The sequence below is a fragment of the Lissotriton helveticus genome, chromosome 2_1, assembly GCF_964261635.1.
Source record: "Lissotriton helveticus chromosome 2_1, aLisHel1.1, whole genome shotgun sequence".
NCBI classification, from domain to species: domain Eukaryota; kingdom Metazoa; phylum Chordata; class Amphibia; order Caudata; family Salamandridae; genus Lissotriton; species Lissotriton helveticus.
The window spans coordinates 1,003,613,385-1,003,629,287 of NC_136059.1; the positions used below are offsets into that span (position 1 = coordinate 1,003,613,385).

Sequence of the window (15,903 nt, forward strand, 5' to 3'; positions counted from 1 at the left end):
TAACTGTGTCCTTGATTATCTGTCCGTGCTTTGCACATCGAGAACACTAGTCCATTTCTGTTCATTTACATCTCTTGGAACAATGAATATATTGCAAATGAGTTCTGTAGCATATATCTGTTACTTTTAAGTTCTACTTTTTAGTCCAGTGTTTAATATGTATCTTCATATGCTGATACTTTCAAATCATGTATATCATAGAGCCTGATAACATTAGGAATGAAATGGTTATTCATTTTGTTTACACTGAATGTCTCCACATTTCTAACAGACTGACTGGTCCTTCTGACCATTGCAATTGCCCCAGCTGCACTGAACACCTACTCAAGGGATATGCTGGCTACAGAACCCACCCACAAAATTGATTGCCAGCCTCCTGAGATCTGACCTCTGTTTACTAGAGGGTTAACTCTGCTCTTGTTGTATTTCCTATTCAAAATGAGCAGCAAAGACGTCTGTTTACATGTTGCACAACAGTGAATTTTTTGGAAGATGCGTGGCACTGGGAACAACTTCAGAAAATCCCTTATCTGGCTATTCGAGGAACTGCTATCTCTAAACACCGTCAGAAACTCAACGACAGTGAGCAAGATTCTTAGGACTCACTTTTAGTGTGTCTGATTCCTCCCTTAAACTTTCTTTGTACTTTTGAATTTAGCAACATTACTGTGTAAGACAATGTTTTTAATCATACAACATTGTTAGTTTACGTGGGTGAGGCGGGCTAGAACCTACAGAGTTTGTGAGGCTTTTAAAACTATGCTTACATTGTTCACTTTCCTAATGCTGTAATGTCGTATTTTGCATTTCTACTGATGATTAAGGATCAGATTTAATGACATTTTGGGTCGTGGATGTGGAACTTTATTTGGCGGATCCACAGCACAAAATGTTATTTGTGATTTATAAAGCCACACAAATCAATTTTGTGTGGCTTTGTGTGGGATTTTCTCCTAAAAAATAATGCAAGGCAGCACACAGCTGATGGTGCTTAAAGTGCTTACACCACATGCATCCAGCCAAGCATGAGATCTATTGGTGGTGGATATAGATAACAGCCCAATTGACCTCACAATTGGGGGAAGAGGGTTAAGGGTTCAATCATAAGGTGATTGTAGACAATTAGAGAAATATTGAGCGAGAAAGACAGACCCAGCATTCACTCTGATGGGCATTGGAAAGGCGGCCGTTAAGTTCTCACAATTCATACAATGTTTAGTGACCAACAGCGAGCCAAGTTAGTTACCTAGGCTGAAATGTGTATTAGGGAGTACACACAGTTCAAACTATTTAGAATAGGTAAAGTTTTTTTTTAAAGTTTGTGTTTATTGAAAGCAGAAGAAACAGAAAAAGAAGAAACAATCAAAATGATACATCCATATAGATAATACAATAAAAAAAAATAAGAAAAATATTACAAAGTATCATGTAAAATACAACAAAATTCCAATCGAACCATGCATTAACGAAATACCAGCGTAAGCATAATGATACCAAAACAAATAACTGTTAGATAACGAAAATGATAAAAGGCATTGGGAGAAATCATGGTGGCTTTTGAACCTCATCTGATTTAGTGTGAAGAGTATTTGTCGAGGAGGCAATTGATGATAGATAATTGGTTAAAGGGAGCCAAAGGAGGTCACGTTTGATTGCCAGGGAAATGGGAGGGATATAGTTAGTGTCAAGACGGTGATGGAAGCAAACTGCATTCCACCAAGAGCGAAAGGTGACATTATTAGCCTGTTTCCAATTGGAAGTTATGAGATGAAATGCGATAGCTATTAAGAGGTCTATAAGCGTGTAATGCTGTGAGGATTGAGGGTAGATAGGGGGAGAGAGAGCCTAGACAAAAATTAGTAATGGAAAAGGGGGAGTGAAACTGAAAAATTTTTTGGATTTGGGACCTAACGAGTTTCCAAAATTGGAGTATAGGGGGGCAATCAAAAAGCAAGTGTTTCAAATCTGCAGAGGGACATGAGCAAGACCAACAACTAGAGGGAGTGTCTGAGGAGAAGGTCGACAAAATCAATGGAGTAAATAAGATCCGGCTATAAATGAAAAAAAGGGTCTGTGTGGTGTTGGCAGCCCTAGAGGTTTTATGAAGTTTCAGCCATATCTTATCCCAGAGGGGAATTGGCCAATCCTGTGAAAAATATTTTTCCCAGGCTAGCTCAATTTTAGATTTTGTTCTGTCTGTTGAAAATTGGATAGATTTATAGAGAAAAGAAGCGGAATTATGTTGTAATCCAATAATCCAGGAGGCATGAACTTGGGTTATGAATAGTTTATTTGAATACAGCTTCACAGCTCATCATCTGCCAGCATCTTCCAGTGTAACAGTTTCCTAGTCTTAAAGCATAACATTCTACCATGCACTGGAAATACATGACATCATAAACTAGATGCTGACATGACTAGCATCTTAAAGGAACACAGTATTATTTAATAAGAAGTAGAATACAACATACCTCCCTTTCTTCTAAAGGAAAGAAAAGTACAAAAGATAAAAAAAACTTAAAGTAAACTTAATATGAAAATAAATGGATATCACTCACGAAACCTGTAAGGTAAATTGATAGATCTAGAACTTTTTCTACTGGGTAAATTCATACTGTTGGTTAGTATGTCATCTTGTTGTTGAGGAGCTACAGTGACTTCTTTAGTTTTAGCTTTCACAACCTTCGAAACATTCCACCAACATCCTCCTTCAACTTGAACGGCATTACCACCTATTCTCACAATTTTGATAGGTTGACTGTACTTGCTTCTCCCTTTCTTTACATGTGTAGAGTTCTTTATTTTTATAAAGTCTCCCACACACAAAGTGACCATCTTTGTTTTTTTTTTTTATCAAACCAACATTTCTCTCTATCTTGAGCTACCATAGAATTTGACTTGACTGTTTCTAAGACAGACTCAAGATTAACAATGGAAGAAGACCATTTTGACATCCAGCTAGTCCTAAAGCTGGTATTAGCTCTTCTCCCCCTCAAAACTTCAAAAGGAGAAATCTTTGTGGATGAGTGTGGTGTAGTTCTGTAAGACCAAATCATACTTTCTAAAGAAACAAGGACATCATGTTTCGTCTCCACAGCCCACTTGACACATTCTCCCACAACACGGTTCATTCTCTCAACGAGGCCATTCGTTTGTGGATAGTAAAGCGAGCTCTTGAAGTGCTTAATCCCACATGACTTGAGAAACGACTGAAATTCCAAGCTAACAAACTGAGTCCCATTATCTGAGACAATTGATTCAGGAAAACCTTCCCTCATGAACACCTCCTTAAGGAATTTAATCACAGTGGTAGTACTAACTTCTCTTACATCTTTAATTTCCGGCCATTTCGATGTATAATCCATTAAAACTATAATGAACCTCAAACCTGATGGCAAAACATCAAAAGGACCCATGATATCAATGCCTACTTTAACCCAAGGACTGTTGGGACACTCAATAGGAGATAGGGGTGGAACAGTAATTTTGAGTGATTTTTCAGATACAGAGCACACTGGACAATTTTCAACATAAGTGCGAATTTCATTGTCCATGCTCGGCCACCAAAAATCTTGTCGCACTCGACGTATTGTAAGGGACATTCCCAAATGTCCCTCATGGGACTCTCTCATGATGATAGGTCTGAGATCATGAGGTGGTATCAGTTTGTCACACCTCATTAAAAGACCATCCTCAATGGAAATTTCAGATTCGACTTTCCAATAAGGCTGTAGCACAGAAGATAAGGATTTTTCTCTGGGCCATCCATTCCTGACAAAGTCAAAGACTTCTTGCAACACTTTGTCCTTTGTCAACAATTCTCTCCAATTTTCCTCAGACCCCACAGCTAAAACAGGTACATCTATTGAAGCTACAAAACAATCCTCATTGTCTTCATCATTCAGATCACGAAAATTCGTACCTTCTCTTACACTATCACTCTGAGGAAAACGTGACAAATAATCCGCTCGTGTGTTTTTCCCCCCAGAGATGTGTGTGATGTCAAATTGATATTGGAGTAGGTTGGTAACCATTCTTGTGATTCTGGGCGTGCAACACTTGCTTGGACCAGCTGACAAAATGGAGACTAATGGCTTGTGGTCAGTAATCAAATTAAAACGCCTACCCCAAATATACGGCCGATACTTGTCAATAGCCCACACACACGCTAGTAATTCTTTCTCAATAACGGAATATTGAACTTCAGCACTTCTAAGTACTCTGGAAGCGAAAGCAACAGTAAACTCTCTCTCACCAGAATGTTGTGTAAGAATGGCACCCAAACCCACTTTACTTGCATCTACAGTGATATAACAAGGCAAGTCTGGATGGAATGGGGTAAGAGCATCACCTTTTCTAAGAATTTCTTTAACTTTGGAAAAAGCATCATCACAATCGCTGGTCCATGAGAACCTCGTGGATAATTTGAGTAGATTACTGATGGGTCTAACAATGGACGCGTACCCTGGTACAAATCTCGAATAATATTCCAAGAGTCCCAACAAAGATTTGACTCCTGACCTGTCCTTCGGTATTGGTGCCTTCATAATGGCATCGATCAACCCGTCCCTAGGCTTGATCCCCTCGGAAGATAATAAATGTCCAAGGTACTCAACTTCACTGCAACTGAATTTGCACTTTTCAGTTTTCAAGACAACACCACTTTCTTTAAAGATACCCAAAACTTTCCTGATAATGTTATCATGTGTCATATTATCTTTAGCATGGATTAGAACATCATCTTGAAAAACAAGAACCCCTTCAACATCTCTCAACATGTTCTGCATCACTCGTTGGAAAATAGAGGCTGCGGAGGCTAATCCAAACGGCATCCTCTTGTAACGAAACGTACCTAGTGGTGAAACAAAGGCAGTAAGAGATCGTGAGTCAGGGTGAAGTTCGATCTGATGATACGCACTGGCTAAATCCAGCTTTGAAAAAACTTTAGCCCCTATGATATTAGTGAATAGATCAGTAATCTTGGGAAGGGGATGGGAGTCAACCCAGATCTCTTTGTTTAAGGACCTGAGATCTACACAAACCCTGAGCTTTCCATCCCTCTTGCGTGCAACCACAAGAGGAGACAACCACAATGAAGATTCTGTGGGTTCAATAATTCCCTTTTCACAAAGCATGTTTATTTCTTTATCAAGGTCTTCCCTAACACTAAATGGGACACTCCTGAGCTTGTGTTTTATGGGAGTGGCACCATCTTTTATAACTATTTTGTGTTTGAAACCTGCAATTTTGCCAAGTTGGTTCCCAAATACAGAAGGAAATTCATTAACCCATCGAGTGTTTTCTTCTTCACAGGACACTAGTAAGACTTGTTCTCTCATTCCTGGTCTCAGTTGCATACCAAATAGCCCTTGATGAAACCACCCTAGGATATTTAACCCATCCACCGCCACATACACTTTCCCTCTGATTCTCCTACCCTTGAATTCTAAGTAATCTTCGAAGAATCCTGAGAGAGGTATTTTGCGTTTTTGAAATGAAATGGGTTTTCTGTAAGGGGGAAATAAAGTTCTTTGACCCCATGTTTCTCGGAACAAGTCATTAGTAATTATAGTAATTCTGGCACCAGAATCTACTAACAAATTGAGTTTCTTATCACCTACTAGAATTTCAACAATGGGATCTACACAGGTCGAAGGATCTCCCGTGAGTGGGATCGATGTTCCATCAGGCTCTATATCATCGGTAATAACCGAGATTGTTTCCGTGTCTGAATCTTCTTCTGATTCTAGAACACATGCTATAGTCTTCTTTTGGAACTTTTTCCTTAGGCAAACAGTAGCGTAATGTCCTACTTTCTTGCAATAATTGTATGTAGAATTCATGGCAGGACACCTTGAACCTTTGTTGTGAGTGGAAGCCCCACAACGCAAACACATGTTGTTGGGTACAGGCCCACTATCTTTGAACTTAGTAGAAGAGTTGTCTTTGAGTTTAGGAGTCAGATTGTTGACAGGTTTAAAAGATCTATTTTTGCTCTTTTTGACCCCCCAATAAAATTAACAGTGTCTATAGGCTTGTCTTCTAATTCTTTTAGAGAAACATGAGAGGTTTCAATACTTTTCGCAATCTTGATGGTCTCATCAAGAGTGGGATTGTCCATAGTGAGTAACTTCTGTCTAGTTTGTTTGTCCTTGCAGTGACCAACAAATTGATCGCGAATCAATTGCTCGGTGAAATTTTCAAACAAGCAGACAGAAGCTAGTTTTCTAAGAGTGGAAAAGTATGCATCAACATCCTCACAATCAGATTGTTTCCTCATAAAGAACTTATGCCTAAGTACAATCAAGTTAGGTTTCTTATCGAATCTCAATTTAAGTTTCGTGACAGTGGTTTGATATTCATCAGCAACAACTTCATTATTTACAGGAAGTTCAGGCAAATGTTTGAATATAGTTCTCCCTTCAAATCCCAAAGAGTGCAATAAAAGACATTTCTTTCGTTCAGGACGAAACCTTGAAGCTCCAATGGCACCCAAATAAGTTTCGAAAGCGTCAAACCAAATATCCCACTTCACAGGAGGATCTCCAGGAGAATCAAGAAATGCAGGGGGAGCATTTATGGATTGTAGAGAGGACATTTTGAATAAGGAGAGGTGGTAAAATTAGTGGGACATATGTGGCTTTCAAGTTGGATATGTAATGTTTGAATAATTAAAAAAAACTTTTAAAAATTGAACAAGGTGTGTTTTTCAATTTTCTACTTGTATGACTCCACTGTAGAATGAAGGAAAAAAATTATATAGCCCAAAGATGTCTTCTTCAAGTATTCATATGTCTTGTACCATAGTAGGAAAAAAATTGTTTATCTTTAATGTCTTACTGCTGAGAAGAAAGCGTGGGAAGTACTTTGTAAAAGGCTTCTAGAATTGTTTGTAAAAAAAAAACCAATTGATTGTCAAAAGAAGAAACAGGATTCTGAGAGTGTTCAAAACAAAGAACAATCCAGGCAAGAATTCGTTGCTAGGCAGCTAGCTAGAAGCTTTTCAAGCAGTAGGCAGGTCGCTTAGTGACAAGACGAAGAATGCAGACGAAGAACGTAGCTTAGAAGCCTTTGAGTCACCACTCCGTCGCTTAGCAACAGAAGGAACATAGATTTCCTCTTCCGTGTGACGAGTGTTGTTTTCGCGCATGCGTTGAATGTTAGGCACTTAGGAATGTCAACAGAGGAAGCGAGGCACCGCTCGAGGGAGTTGGCGCGCGTTGGTTTCCAAAGTCAACAGTGTGAGCGAGCCACAGCTCGAGGGAGTTGGCACGCTCTGAAGAGGACGTTAGTCTTGAACCAAAAGTAAATAAATATTTATTTGTTCGCGCTTAAGCGAAAATGCTGCTTCTAAAGTGCTGTTCTAAGCGCACCAAACACGCTGTTGAAATGTAAGCGTAATAACGACTGATGGCCAATTAATTAATGAGATGTAATTAGCAGGAACAGTTTTGGCAGAGTAAGCGTGCGTTAGCGCTGAGTTGGATATGCTGTGTTTGATATGAAGCAGCAAAGGTTATTCCGCTTGGCGGTAAATCTTTGGATAAAGATTTTGATGCCTTCGCTCTAAAGACAAGGTTGCAGACGCTAAGAAATGTGGCAGAGTGTCAAAGTTGAAAGCGCTGCTGGATTTGATTCCAGAAAAGTAAAAAGTCACTTATCTGTATTTGATGTTGAAGGCATCTGAGAGTAAAATGCTCCAGGCGATGATGGTTGAAGTCTCTTGAGAGGTTGAAATTGAAGTAGAGAGAGTTGGCAGATGGTTTGAAGATGAAGATTATTTCTTGAGGTTGGATGCGTGGGTTCAGCTGTGTAGGACCGCGTCGCCAAAATTATGTTGTAATCCAATAATCCAGGAGGCATGAACTTGGGTTATGAATAGTTTATTTGAATACAGCTTCACAGCTCATCATCTGCCAGCATCTTCCAGTGTAACAGTTTCCTAGTCTTAAAGCATAACATTCTACCATGCACTGGAAATACATGACATCATAAACTAGATGCTGACATGACTAGCATCTTAAAGGAACACAGTATTATTTAATAAGAAGTAGAATACAACATAGGGGAAGATCCAATGCAGATGAAATAGGTTGTAATATAGTAGGAATGTCATTAGTAGTAGGTAGTGACTGAAGATATTGAACCAGGATGTGACAGCGTGAATTATACTGTGAACGAGAAGAAGAAGGTAAGGGAAATTGAGACTGAAGGTCAGTGAAGGAAAGAGGTTGATTATGAGAAAGAAGTTGGGAAACCCATCGCAGACCGTGGGAATACCAGGTTTTCCAGAATATGGAATGATTTCGAATCTTAAGTTGTTTATTATGCCAAATAGGTTGTAGATGAGTGGAGTGGAGAGGTGGATAAGAGGAGGATAAGAAAGGAATGAGAAGATTATGAGAGTGAGTAATAATAGGGTTTCGAAGGGAAACCATGGTGGATGTAAAAGATAATATATCACGAAATTCAAAAGGAGTAAGAAAGGAAGATTCTAGTGTGAGCCAGAGAGGAGGGTAGAAGGAAAGCCAACGAGTAGCCTGTTGTACGGAGAAAGCTCGATGATAGGTTTTTAAATCAGGTAACTTAAGCCCACCAGATGACTTATCCTTCTTTAAAGTAGCAAGGGCTATACGGGAACGATTGCCTTTCCAAAAAAATTTAAGTAGAACAGAATCAATACTCTTAAAATAATGATCATGAATATGAATAGGATTCATAGAAATAGTGTAGAGTATAAGTGGTGCCAACATCATCTTAATCGAGTCGAGACGGCCCCACCAAGAAAGAAAGAGAGGATTCCATCGAGTAATGGCGGCATTCAATTTTTGGGATATATATTCAAAGTTTACTTTAAGAGTTTCAGACAAGAGAGGAGCCCAAATATTTGATCTTTGATGGTTGCCGAGAGAATCCAGAATGTTCAAAAATATGTTTTTGACAAAGAGGGTTTAAAGGTAAAATTTCACATTTATCAATGTTAAGGTGATATCCAGAAACTTTGGAAAAGGAAGAGACCTGTTGCATGAAAAAAGGAAGAGAAGATTGTGGGTCAGAACTGCATAATAGAATGTCATCAGCGTTTAACTTGTTGGGGACCAAAGTGAAAACCAGAGATATTTTCATCTTGCCGGATTTTAGTAAGAAAGGGCTCTAAAGCTAAAAACAAATAATAGAGGAGACAATGGACAACCTTGTCTAACACTTCTTTGTAATGAAAAATAATCCGAGACCATGCCATTTGCAAAAATTGACGCCCGCGGGTCAGAATAGAGTAGGGAGATAAGAGAAATAAATTTAGGTGGAAAGCCTGCCCACTTGAGAGCTTGGAACATAAAATCCCAACCTATCCTATCAAATGCTTTCTCAGCATCTAGGGAAATAGCGGCCAAAGGATGATCGAGTGAGGGAGCCTTACTCAAAATGTTGAAAAAGACGCGCGAGTTGTCAGAAGAGAGTCGTCCTTTAACAAAACCTGATTGTTCAGGACCAATTAAATCAGGCAAAAGTGGATCCATCCTGAGAGCCAAAATTTTAGCGAAAATTTTATAATCAGTATTTACCAAAGAAATAGGGCGATAGTTCTTACATAGAGAATGGTCTTTATCTTCTTTGGGGATTAGACAAATCAAAGTTTCTTAAAACGTACCACGGGAAGAGCCTGAGACAAAAAAGGATTGAAATAAAAGCAATAATTTAGGTAAGAGAAGGAAAGCAAAATGTCTGTAAAATTCAATAGTAAAACCGTCAGGACCAGGAGCTTTTCCATGTTGTAATACCGAAACAGCATGAGAGATTTCTAAAAGGGAGAAGTCAGATTCTAGAGACCCAAAATCCACATGATCAGAGGGAGGGGAAGGAATAGATTGAAAGTAGGAAAGAAGATCGGCTGAATCAGGACAAAATATATAAAGATTTTTGTAGAAGGTGACAAATTTGTTTAGAATATCTTTGTCTTTAAAAAGGGAGACACCAGAAGACCCTTGGATAGATTCAATTTTCGTTCTCTCTTTCCGTATTTTAAGATAATTGACTAATAATTTCCCCATTTCATTCTGACCCCCATAATACCGGGAATTACGTTTTTTAATAAAAAGTTGGAGGCAGCATTCGTGGTAATTTTATTGAAAGTAAATTTGGCATCGATAAGGTCTCTAAGAGAGGAATCAGTATTGGAGTGGTAATAAATATATTCGAGTTGTTCGATTTTATTCAAAAGTTGAGCAGATTGAGCTTCCAAATGTTTATTCCTCTGTGAGACAAAATTAATGATAAAACCTCTAGCAGCTGCCTTAAAAGAATCCCACACCATAACAAAAGGTGAATCAGGGGTGTGATTAATCATGAAACTCAGTGACAAAAGTAGTGAATTTAGGACAGAAAGTGGGATCGAGGAGTAGAGAATTGTTAAACCTCCAGCGTCCTGGATGATGGTAAAAGGGAATAAGATCAATATCAACAAAAACAGGTGCATGATCTGAAATTAAAATAGAACTAATGTCAGAATGAATGGCATGTTGAGTCAAGGATTTACTTAGAAAAAGATAATCGATACGGGATTGTGAGTGATGGAAGGAGAGTAAAAACTATATTCTCGAAGGTCAGGGTGACATAATCTCCAAATATCTACTAGAGCATTATGATGAATAGTGGTAGTAAATTGAGAGTGCATTTTAGAGGTGGAAAATTTTACTTTGGAATTCCTGTCTAAGATAGGATCAAGGACTTGATTTCAGTCACCACCAAAAATAATATAATCATCAGTAAGTGTAATCAATTTCTCCGAAACAGCAGGCCAAAATGATTTATCAACACCAGTAGGAGCATAAAAATTAAAAATAACAATAGGAATCTTGACTATAATTAGTTTAACAAGCAACCAACGACCATCAACATCATGTTCTTGAGAAACAATAGAAACATTAAATTTTTTATGACACAAAATCACAACTCCATTTTTCTTACCCGCAGCAGGGGAGTTTAATATATGTCCCACCCAAAAACGTTTAAGTTTCGAGGCTTCAGCTTCTGAAAGATGGGATTCCTGGAGAAGGGCCACATCAGCTTTTAGCCTGGCTAAATGGGATAATACCCATTGCCTTTTAATTGGATTATTTAAACCCTTAACGTTCCAAGTAACAACCCGGAAAGTGAAACAGAGAAGAAATCTGAGTAAACATTACACTTACAAGGTTAAAAAAGAGAGATTGATGAGAAAAAAAAAGACAGAAAGATGGAAGTAGAATTATAAAGTATGAACAGAGAGTTATGTTGACTAGAGCGAACAGTAAAAGTTGGAGTATAAACATGTGAAGAGAGAAAAATAGAAGAATCGAGAAGAGAAGATATGAACAAAGAAAACAAGAAAAGGAAGAAAGCGCTAAAATGCATAAAGAAGAGAAAAAGCTTAAAGAACAAAAAGACAGTACAGGTCAAAAACAGACGACTGACAAGCATACCTACTATACAAAACAAAAGCGAGGGTGACGGCGTCAGAAGACGACGACGACAACAGCAAGAGCAGACATCACCGAACAACCGCTGCACGAACGATAGAACATCACATAGAAAATGGGGCACATCGGGAAGAGTAGAAGGAGCCCAACACCTGTATAAGGAGAGAGAAAAAGCAATAAGAGTGGGGTAGAAACATGGGGAAGGAGATTGAAGCAGAGAATATAAAACACAACATAACCAAGGGAAAACATGTCAACAATCAATAAAAGCAGATATACAGAGTAAATTAAGCAACTCTTGAGGTGTCCATAACATCCGCTCCATGATGACGAAGGAACCCTTGTAAGGCCGCTGGATCTTCAAAAGTGGTAGTTTTGTCCTTGTAAGTAACCTTGAAGAGACAAGGGTGAAGCAAACCAAATCTTGCATTAAGAGCATGTAACTGTGGGCGCATATCCAAAAACTTTTTCTGACGGTCAGCTGTTGCTTTAGCTACATCTTGCGAGAGAAATAAACGATGACCTTCCCAAATAATCTGCTTCCTAGATTTGGCAGCTGATAAAACTTGTAAAAGGTCAGTGTATTGTAGAAACAGCATAATGACACCTCGAGCTTTGTTCGATGTTTTTGGACCAAGCCTATAAGCTCTTTGAATGTTGAAGGAGGAGGAGGCAGGTAAGTCCAGAATTTTTGGAAGAAAAGATTGAAAAAAGGCAGTCGGGTTTGACCCCTCCAAAAGTTCCGGAAGTCCATAAAGTCGGAGATCGTTCCTGCGATTACGATTTTCTAATCCTCCGCTTGCCTCTTGAGTTGTAATATATCTGCTTCCATAGAAGGTATACGAGAACAGGAGGACTGAAGAGAATCAGTTGATTGCTCCACAATAAGAATACGAGATTCCAGTGAAGACCATTTGTCATGCAGGAATTGTAAGGTCTTAGTGGTCTCCTCCATGAACGGTTTGGGGGCACCTATTTCTTCTAGAATTAAACCCATAGATGATGAGGCTGAAGAAGAGCCTGGAGAGGGAGGGTCTTTCTTCAAGCACTTGGTGGACGCTGTCGTTGTGGGAAGTTTACTTGAAGGCTGCAATTTAGAAGTTGTTCCTGAGGAGGAATCCAATTTCTGTGGGGGAATGTCCTCCATGTCTTGAAGATTGGGGTCAGAATCAGAACCAATAGTAGGTTTGACAGGAGTACAAAGCTTGAGGTTCCGCAATTTCCCCATGAATAAGCAGTAAAATAACGTAAAAAAGGCTCTCAATAATTAGTTATAAACTGCAACCCAGCGCCAGAGGTTAGTCGCAGTTAGTGAGAAGGAAGCACATTGAGGAAGTGCGCAGGTTGGTAGCAGTTATAGGGTCAAAATACAAGAGAGCATTATGAGGAGAGCAATACACATAAAGTTCACTGAGTGGCATATGAAGAAAGTGAGGAGCTGAAACACTGGAGCGTCGCTGTATCAAACAGGCATTTGTGAAGAGAGAAAAGTACATAAAAGTCACTAAAAGGCATTCAAAGGAGATGAAAAGCTGAAGCACTGGTATGACACTGCATCAGACAGGCATTTAGTAGGAGAGCAATGCCCAGAAACGTCACTAAATGGCATTTGAAAGAAGCGAAGAGTCAAGACACTGGGGTGTCGCTGCATCAAATAGGTAGTAAAAACCATTTATGAGGAAAAATAAATTATTGCCTACAGCATCGCACTTTAAGCTGAAATGTCTCGAATAGGAGAAACAAAATGGCGGCCGAAACCGGGAGTTCCGATTTTCACCGAAAAAACAGTGCAGGAAGGTCAAAAATGTCACAAAAGGCAAAGTGCTAGGCTCACCTCATATTTACACACCCAAAATTAGTCCGTCCTGCGTGAACCGCCCGAAATTGCCTCTAAATAGAGTTCGGGAATGGAGGTCGCCAACGAAGCTCTGCAGCTACGCCGCCATCTCGCACGGCGCGCAAGCCACGCCCCCTAGAATAGGTAAAGGTGATACTGTATTCAAATGGTGCAATTGCATTTTGGCATTGTCTATCTTAAGAGCAGGGCTGAACCATAAAGCAGGAGCACTGTGGACGGTCCTAGCAGAAAAGAAAACCTATTCAATGAGAAAAAAAGGGCAATATTTGAGGGTCAAGTTAAAAGTGGTTCACAATGTCTCAGAATGAGATACATAATCTAAACAAAGTAACTATCGGCCAATATAGTACCACTCCTTGACAACTAGCTGATTTAACCCTGAATGGTTGATCACAAAAATATTACATGTCTGCCACAGTGATAACTTTGCCTTTTCCCTGCAAACTACTAGTGAAAATTATTCCAAATAAATCACCTGTTTGCAGTTCAAGGGAATGCACCCCTTCACGTCCTTTCTTGGGCTTTTTGCGGCATCGTGATTTGTCCGGCGGTCGGGACATCATTTCGCAAGGCGGTGTTTATCTATTGGCTCCCTCCGCCACTGTTGCAGAAGGAAATTTCTGGCGGATCACGTAACTCCACAGCGGACGGAAAATGGGCCTTCTTTGCGCATTGTAATGTGGCGAACACGAAGATCGCTGATGGAGTGCAGAAAAAGAAATTTTTCGCTACCACTATTTCATTTGCTTCCCAATTTCTTAAATGCGCTGCACCCAGTTTGGGTATCCTAAACCACATTGAAAACCTATGTATGTCTGGTAAACGCATGTTCAGGTGACCCAGAGGAACATAGATGAGGGTCAAGGCTTGGCAGTCATATGTCCCTGTGCAACAAAGGCTTGACAGAATTACCATGTTTTGGAAACAAATGCTAAAACTCTGACAAGGTTTAGAGTCTTCTCCCACACGACAATCAGGACGAGGTTGATATGGTACCAACTGATAGAAATCTTAGGATGTGTACATCTTGAAAATGTTGTTTTGGTGGGTTTCTATACCCATAAAAACTAATACATGTCTGGTAACCCCAAACTCAGAGGATGCAGTGGAATTCACTGTTGTAAATCCTGTGCGAGGGACACTGATGGGAAAAATGCCAAAATCTGACAAACGTCATGCTCATCACGATCTTTTGGCTGGCCAGTCAATTAAGGTAGATCTTGCTTATACCATTAGGTACTTTAAGCTGTACAAATTTAAAAACAATCATATTTTTCATACTTTCCAGATAGCGAGTACACACAGTACTCACCTATTGGAGCAAACCTTATGTCAATATCTCACTGCTTCCTGAAGAGTAAATTAAAATTGTGGAAATAGTTTCATTGTTTAACTTTGCTCAATATTTTGTGGCGTATCTTAAAGGGACAAACATAAATTCTGGAATCCTAACAATGGAAATGTTATGCTGAATGTCTGGAGAATGGTACAACTCACAGATATGTGAAGTTTTCTGGAAAATGTAGTCTGCACAATCAATTATTTACTTGTAAAGCAGATTATGAAATTCTGACAGAATCACCATTTGTAGTGCACTGTTCATTCGATAACAGATATCAAATGCAGGACTGTGTGTCCATAAGTTAATTTTATTCTTATTAATTATTCATACTATTCCATTCATAGTACATAATGTGAACTTATTTCATTCCTTATTGTTCTGCCCAATGCATTTTGGGCGAACGCCCTTCATCGGGGGATTTTACTTCTCTCAGACACCAGCGATCGCGCACAACATAAATCTGATGGTGAACACCCCAGTTCCCGATACCTGTGTATACGCCAAATTTGTCAAGAGGTTAAAGCATCACTATCTTGCCCTTCGAACTTTTCGAGAGAAGTAAAGTCCCCTGATGAAGGGCATCTGCCTGAAATACATTGGGCAGGACAATAAGGAATGAAATAAGTTTGCATTATGTACTATGAATGGAATAGTATGAATAATTAATAAGAATAAAATTAACCTATGGACAACCAGCAATAACAATTTTATGAAAATGTATTGAATCGTTTAACTAAGGTGTGCCATTTTGGGGATGTCACTCCCACGGGAGGCAAAGCGTGTTCAACAAACTCTCACCAAGACCACACACCAACATTCAGTGACATCATCCTACATTCTACATTCATTCAGCCTGAACAGAAGGGAGAGTATATGTGCAAAGAAAGAAGGAGAGAAATCACGCTACAACATCATGCTAGGAGTTACACAGAATGTCAGGCTCGAGCAGTGTTTTTAAGTTTCAATTTTTACAAGTCACTGAGCACAGGAAGTGTGTGTGTACTGATATAAACCATTTAATTTCAACGGGCACGGCATGGGAAATGCACCCGGTACCGCTGTCCTTATAGTAGCGGAGAGCATGGATGAGGTACATGTAATGAGGAGGATGATAGATTTCCATATCCATGGTATATACAGGAGGTCTACGGATAACAGAGACAAACATAATTATTTGTAACAGTTTGTGTTTATGGTCTACAAACCCCTATCCTGTAACTGAGACCGTACCTCAAACATACTAATAA

General features: G+C 39.3%; 1 pseudogene across 1 annotated transcript in view; it reads left to right on the top strand.

Annotated features, from left to right (window-relative positions):
* The first annotated feature begins 645 nt into the window (after positions 1–645).
* The window catches only part of LOC144818401 (cytochrome P450 1A1-like), a 280,430-nt pseudogene continuing 265,172 nt past the window's right edge, over positions 646–15,903 (top strand). Inside the window, exon 1 of the transcript XR_013607098.1 lies at positions 646–670. The product of XR_013607098.1 is annotated as a cytochrome P450 1A1-like (transcript). The remainder of the gene's footprint in view (positions 671–15,903) is intronic.